Source organism: Arachis ipaensis, chromosome B8, assembly GCF_059453495.1.
Source record: "Arachis ipaensis isolate K30076 ecotype BB chromosome B8, ASM5945349v1, whole genome shotgun sequence".
In the NCBI taxonomy this organism is placed as follows: Eukaryota; Viridiplantae; Streptophyta; class Magnoliopsida; order Fabales; family Fabaceae; genus Arachis; species Arachis ipaensis.
The window spans coordinates 109,752,980-109,759,510 of NC_142443.1; the positions used below are offsets into that span (position 1 = coordinate 109,752,980).

General features: G+C 42.1%; 1 non-coding gene across 1 annotated transcript; it reads left to right on the forward strand.

Annotated features, from left to right (window-relative positions):
• Window positions 1-1,155: 1,155 nt before the first annotated feature.
• LOC148549224 (small nucleolar RNA R71) lies at window positions 1,156-1,259 on the forward strand. Its single transcript, XR_015898213.1, has one exon. It is a non-coding gene; the product is annotated as a small nucleolar RNA R71 (small nucleolar RNA).
• Window positions 1,260-6,531: the final 5,272 nt, after the last annotated feature.

The window sequence follows — 6,531 nt, forward strand, 5'->3', positions numbered from 1 at the left end:
CTTTTCCTTGGAAGAAGTTCCTTTATATACTTGATGAATGCAGGCATTTGTTGAATTGCCTTGATGAATGGTATGTTCACATGCAGAGATGCAAACAAGTCTAGGAACCTTGAGTATATTCTTTTTCCCACAGCACTATTAAGCAGTTGAGGGAAGGGTGCATAGAGCTTCAGCAGCTCTTGTTGTGAGATTTCTGGTTCTTGGCGATCTCTATCCTCCTCCTTTGTTGAGTTGTCTTCAGGTTGTTTGCAAAGTTTGCCTTGCTTGTCTTCAGTCTCTTGATCACTCGCAGTGACCATTTTGCAATCTTCCCATCTTACTTTCTTTGCTTCTCCTTTGGGGTTTTTCTCCGTGTCACTTGGGAAGCTATCAGTAGGTTTGGGAATCTTCTCAGCTAAATATCCCACCTGGAATTCCAGCTTCCTGATGGTCTCTCCCTGGTTCTTAATATTGGCTCGCACCTCCTCTTTGAACACCTTATTTTCTTGAATCTCTTGGCATATTCCTTCAAGTAAGGCTTCAATCTTAGAGAGCTTGTCATCAATTGATGAGTGATTCGGAGCAGATGTGCTGTTTTGGTTTTGATAGGTGTGTGGAGAAGTGTTGTTGTGGGGGTGTTGAGATGTCCTCTGTGTGAATTGCTGGTGAGCTGCATTGTTGTTGGAGTTGTAACGTCTCTGGTCTTGGTTTTGATCTTGCTCACTTCCCCACCCAAAGTTTGGGTGGTTTCTCCATCCAGGGTTGTAGGTCTTGGAGTATAGATCATAGTTTTTCTTTGGTGAATTCCCAATGTAGTTGGCTTGCTCTTGACTCCCCTCTGCTTCTTCATTCACTCCTTCTTGGGTTGTTGATGAAGTGGAGATTGCTGCTACTTGGTTCATCTCCATCTTCTTGGTGAGGTCAGCCAGCTGCTGGGTAATGAGCTTGTTTTGGGCCAACAGAGCATCTACATTGTTTAGCTCCATTACTCCTCTTGTGTTCTCTCTTTCGGAAGCATAGAAGTAGTCGTTCTCTGCTACTATTTCAATAACATCTATGGCTTCCTCAATAGTCTTCTTCTTGTTCAAAGATCCTCCGGATGAATGGTCTACGGCCTTCTTTGACTCATAAGAGAGTCCTTCATAGAAAATGTGCAGCTGCACCCATTCGTTGAACATGTCAGGTGGACACCTCCTTGTTAAGTCCTTGAACCTCTCCCATACTTCATATAGAGTCTCACCATCTTGTTACCTGAAAGTTTGGACCTCAGCTTTCAGCCTATTGATTCGTTGAGGAGGGTAAAATCTTGCTAAGAATTTGTTCACCACGTCTTCCCAAGTTGTCAAGCTTTCCCTTGGGAAAGATTCCAGCCACTTGGCTGCTTTGTCCCTAAGTGAGAATGGAAATAGGAGCAGTCTATAGGCGTCAGGGTGAACACCATTAGACTTCACTGTGTCACATATTCTCAGGAAGGTGGTTAAATGTTGATTGGGGTCTTCTTGAACACCTCCTCCAAACAAACAGTTGTTCTGAACAAGGGTGATGAGCTGTGGTTTAAGTTCAAAGTTGTTGGCATGGATTGTTGGCTTTTGGATGCTACTTCAACAATTGCCTGGGTTTGGATTGATGTAAGAGCCCAAAACTCTTCTATCCTCCCCAGCATGATTTGCTCTACCTCCTCCTCCATGGTTGTGATCCTCTTCTTCATGATGGTTTTTCATGTTGTCTTCCATGTTTGTTTCAAAGAATTCCTCTTCTTCCTCAGCACCAACCACTTTCTTTCCTCTTGTCTCCCTCCGTAATCTAAGGACCTCCAGGTTCAGAATCGAAGGAAGTTGAAGCCCCGCTTCTTCTCCCTGTCATACAACCATCAAGTGCAAGCAAGAAAAGATAGGTGCAGAAAGTATTTGTGTCAGAATTACTGTTTGTTGTGGGTGATGCAATATATCAAACAGTTAGTGGGTTAGCAAACAGAATTGAAAATAACAAAGAAAAACAAAAGAGTAGAGGGGGAAGGGAAGAAGTTTAACTAAAACAAAAAGTAAATCACTCAAATAGAAAATGAAATTCAAAAAATAAAAATGCTCAATCTAGTGATCTTCCAATTTAATCATTGTTGATGCACAATCAATCCCCGGTAACGGCGCCATAAACTTGATGCGCGGAAAACTTGTCTCTCAACAAATCTCCCTTCGGCAAGTGTACTGAATTTGTCGTCAAGTAAAAACTCACAATAGAGTGAGGTCGAATCCCACATGGATTGATTCATCAAGCAACTTTAATTAGAAGAATGTTGTAGTTGAGCGAATCCAGAATTTGGGTTGAGAGTTGCAGAAAATAAAATGGCGGGAATGTAAATAACAGAAAAGTAAATGCCAGAATTAAAGGACTGGAAGTAAATGACTGAAAATAAATTGCAGAATTGTAAATGGGAATGGAGGATTTGCTCATAAAAGTAAATGGCAGAAATTGAAGAGAATGGGTAAGATCAGAGATGGGGAGTTCATTGGGCTTAGGAGATGTTGCAATTCTCCGGATCAAGTTCATTTTCATCTCTTCCTCAATCAATGCACTCATTGATCTCCTTGGCAATCTTAAGTGATTGAATTACAATTTCTTGCAATTCAATCTCTCAAATCTTGATCAATAGCCAATTCCTTGGTCAATTGCTCATGAGAAGAGATGAAGTATGGTCACTGATTATACCACATGCATTTCCCAAATCAAGTATTGAGAGGGTTATAGTCACATACCCATCCAAACCCAATTTGGTCCAGCATGAGAAAGCAATTCTAGCTTGATCTCTTCATTCCTCTTTCAAGGTTCAAAAGAGATCCAAGTTTGAATAGCTTCTCTTCCAAGATAACTACTCAATTGGATGAAGATCGAAAGCTTTCAAGTAAAATCAAGAGAAAAGATAGAAGAAGAATAATGAAAATTAGTATTGATCCATCAAATTACAACAGAGCTCCCTACCCAATGAAAGGGGTTTAGTTGTTCATATTTCTAGAAAATGAAAATAAAGATGGAGAATACATCATAGAACTAGAAATTGCAGAGAAAGTAAAATACAAAGAGTAATTCTCCTTTTTCCAACCTCCAGAGCTCCCCTATCAATTCAAAGCTACTCCTATATATACTACTCTTCTCAGCTTCTAGTTTGCTCTTCAAGTCTTGGGCCTTTGGATCTTGAGTTTGAAGCAGTTCTTTTCTTCATTTGGGCTTGGCTTTACTTGCAGAGAGAAAGTGCTAAGTGGGCAGAGACTTTGGCTGAGGGCGTTAGGGGTGTTAACATTTAGTGAAAGTATAAGTTCGAGAACGTTAGTGACACTTAACATTTTCACTAACGTTCCAATGTACCCCTTTGCCTCACGTTAGAGCCCACGTTAACTAGGTTAACGTGGCTTCTAACGTGGCCTTGCCAACCTTCGAGAACGTTAGTGACACTCAACATTGTCACTAATGTTCCAGTGTGCCCCTTTTTGCTTCACGTTAAAGCCCAAGTTAACTAGGTTAACATGGCTTCTAACGTGGCCTTGCCAAACTTCGAGAACGTTAGTGACACTCAACATTGTCACTAACGTTCCAATGTGCCCCTAGATCTCACGTTAGAGTCCACGTTAACTAGGTTAACGTGGCTTCTAACGTGGCCATTCTTAGCCATCCCAACGTTAGTGACAATGTTGAGTGTCACTAACGTTGGCTCATCATTCATTCGTCATCGTTAGCTTCCACGTTAACTAAGTTAACGTGAAAGTTAACGTGGCTCCTTGGGGGTTGTGTGGTTGCTTCCAACGTTAGTGACGATGTTGAGTGTCACTAACGTTGTCGACAACTCTCACTTCTTACGTTAGCTCCCACGTTAACCAAGTTAACGTGGAAGTTAACGTTGTGTGTTGCATCCTTAGGCCAACGTTAGTGACAATGTTGAATGTCACTAACGTTGGCTTCTCTTCCCCCTTTAACGTTAGAGCCCACGTTAACCTAGTTAACGTGGCCACTCATGAGTGTTTGCCAACGTTAGTGACAATGTTAAGTGTCACTAACGTTAGCTCAACTTCCCTTCTCTACGTTAGAGTGCACGTTAACTTAGTTAACGTGACTCTTAACGTGGGCAATGATGGCTTTGAGAGTGTTATTGGCAATTACTTTTCTCATTAACCTTGCAAGTTACCTCCCTTTCCTTGCTTCCTTTGGTCCTGAAATCAAGCAACAGAGTGCATCAAAGTTCTAGTCCAATTCATGGGTAATGCAGCATACAATTTGTCACTAAATTCATGCAAAATCCTCATGAAATAATGTAAAATTCACAATGTATGCCTGAATCAAGGTGTAGGTGAATATCTACCCAAAACTAGCTTATTTCCTAAAGAAATACATGAAACTACCCTAAAAACAGTAAAGAAAAGGTCAGTGAAACTGGCCAAGATGCCCTGGCATCAGTCATGCGTATGCATGATGGAGCACATTCTGCAACTTGTGTGTACGCATGGGAGATGCGTACACACAACTTCCGTTTTGGCTTGGCACGTCAAATCTCCCACGCGTTGGACAGCTGTGCACTCTTTTCACACTTTGCGTTTTGATTTAACCTTCAAGTACCACACCTTTATCATCACATCCCACTTGAGGGGATCTAGTGCCCCTGGGCGGGCGTCGTTGGTTTGGTGTGGTACGTTACTCTCCCCACGTTGTACGGCTGAGCTTGATTTCAACACTTTGTGTCCATGGAGCTCTCAGTTTAGTCTAGAGAGCTCTTTGAGTTGCTTCTCCTTCTTGCTCAAAGTGATTCCTGGCCCCTTTTTCTTTAATCTTTGTGATGAGCGGATAATTTATACGCTTTTTGGCATTGTTTTTAGTATGTTTTTAGTATATTTTAATTAGTTTTTATTATATTTTTATTAGTTTTTATTTAAAATTCACTTTTCTGGACTTTACTATGAGTTTGTGTATTTTTCTATGATTTCATGTATTTTCTGGCTGAAATTGAGGGACCTGAGCAAAAATCTGATTCAGAGGCTGAAAAAGGACTGCAAATGCTGTTGGATTCTGACCTCCCTACACTCAAAGTAGATTTTCTGGAGCTACAGAAGCCCAATTGGCGCGCTATTAATTGCGTTGGAAAGTAGACATCCTGGGCTTTCCAGCAATATATAATAGTTCATACTTTGCCCGAGATTTGATGGCCCAAACAAGCGTTCCACTTCAGCTCAAGAATTCTGGCGTTTAACGCCGGAACTGGAATAAAAACTGGAGTTAAACGCCCAAACTGGCACAAAAGCTGGCGTTTAACTCCAAGAAAAATCTCTACACATGAAAGCTTCAATGCTCAGCCCAAGCACACACCAAGTGGGCCCCGGAAGTGGATTTTTACACTAAACACCCTAGCTTACTCATTTTCTGTAACCCTAGGTCACCAGTTTACTATAAAAACTACTTTTAGTGATTCATCTTGTACCTCATGACACTTTACACGTTTCATATTGTATTCTCTACGGCATGAGTCTCTAAACCCCATTGTTGGGGTTGAGGAGCTCTGCTGTTCTTCATGAATTAATGCAATTACTACTGTTTTCCATTCTATCACGCTTGCTTCTATTCTAAGATATTCATTCGCACCTCAACCTGATGAATGTGATGATCCGTGACACTCATCATCATTCTCACCTATGAACGCGTGCCTGACAACCACCTCCGTTCTACCTTAGATTGAATGCATATCTCTTAGCCTCATGATTCAGATCAGAGTCTTCGTGGTATAAGCTAGAATTATTAGTGGCCATTCCTGAGATCCGGAACGTCTAAACCTTGTCTGTGGTATTCTAAGTAGGATGTGGGAAGGGATGGCTGTGACGAGCTTCAAACTCGCGATTGTTAGGCGTGTGACAGACGCAAAAGGATCAATGGATCCTATTACAGCATGATCGAGAACTGACAGTTGATTAGCCGTGCGGTGACAGCGCATTTGGAACGTTTTCACTGAGAGGACGGGAAGTAGCCATTGACGATGGTGATGCCCAACATAAAGCTTGCCGTGGAAGGAGCCTTGCGTGCATGAAGAAGAAAATAGTAGTGTTCATACCCTGGGTCGAACTGTCTGACCCGGGATGATTTGTGGCAAAGCGACCGACCTCTTCAGGTCTGACTATCCGACCTCTTCTTAAAGAGATCGGCCAAATCGACAGGAGAGCCCAGTAAAGGGCCCAAATAGAGGAACACGACCCAAATCCAAAGGCAGTTCAAGCCTACAGCGATAAAGGCGGTTCCCTTAAAGATAAGCTGACTTCTCTCAAGATAAAGATAAGATAAGATAAGATAACTAACTTATCTTATCAGAAAGGTCAGTCCACACTACTATAAATATACTGGAGCACCCAGGTATAACTCATACTCTGATTCTACATAACACCTGTTTAATACCCATGCTAACTTAAGCATCGGAGTCTCTTGCAGGTACCCCCCACCCTCCGGTGGTCAAGGATCAGCAGTGCAGCAAGTCCAACAAGTCGGACACAACAGCTCCGGCCGCCACCAGCCAGCCGGACACGTCAT